The sequence below is a fragment of the Penaeus monodon genome, chromosome 31 (genome assembly GCF_015228065.2).
Source record: "Penaeus monodon isolate SGIC_2016 chromosome 31, NSTDA_Pmon_1, whole genome shotgun sequence".
NCBI classification, from domain to species: Eukaryota; Metazoa; Arthropoda; class Malacostraca; order Decapoda; family Penaeidae; genus Penaeus; species Penaeus monodon.
In genome coordinates, this window is record NC_051416.1 from 13,292,543 (window position 1) to 13,293,077 (window position 535).

General features: G+C 38.3%; 1 protein-coding gene across 1 annotated transcript in view; it reads left to right on the forward strand.

Moving 5' to 3' along the window:
- Positions 1 to 535, forward strand: part of LOC119592898 (collagen alpha-1(I) chain-like) — a gene marked incomplete at its 3' end in the record, with an annotated part of 11,365 nt that overhangs the window by 5,480 nt on the left and 5,350 nt on the right.

A 535-nucleotide genomic window follows, 5' to 3' on the forward strand; every position in this document is an offset into this window, starting at 1 on the left:
TTTCCTCGATAGGTGAAGAAGTAAAACCCTGTAGCTTCTTTGTATTTCCATCAGGACTAGTTATATAGCCTAACACTAGGGAAGTTTACGGGAAAGTGAAGATAAAATTCCCGTCAGATGATATAAACCCCCCATCAATATATCTCTCTACCCGACCCTTTTACCTCCCATCCCCCCAAAAAATAAAGAGAGAGAGAAAAAAAAAGAAACATCGCCATTTCCCCCAAAATTAGAGAGAAAGAGAAATGGAAGAAGTAGACATTTTCCTATTTGTCTCTAACTCTAAGGAGAGGAAGTAGAGATAGAATAACAACTTCCCTTTTCCCAAAAGGAGAGAAAAGTAGAAATTAGAAAAAGACTCCTATTTCCTTCCTCTAAACGAGAGATAGATGCAAACAAGAATAAGCTCCTTCCTTCACCTTAAAAAAAGGGTAAACACAGGTTTCCTTCCTTTACCTATAAAGGAAAGAAAGGAAAAAACACCCGTTTCCCTCCTTCACCTATAAAACGAACAAACACGTGTTTCCCTCCACCT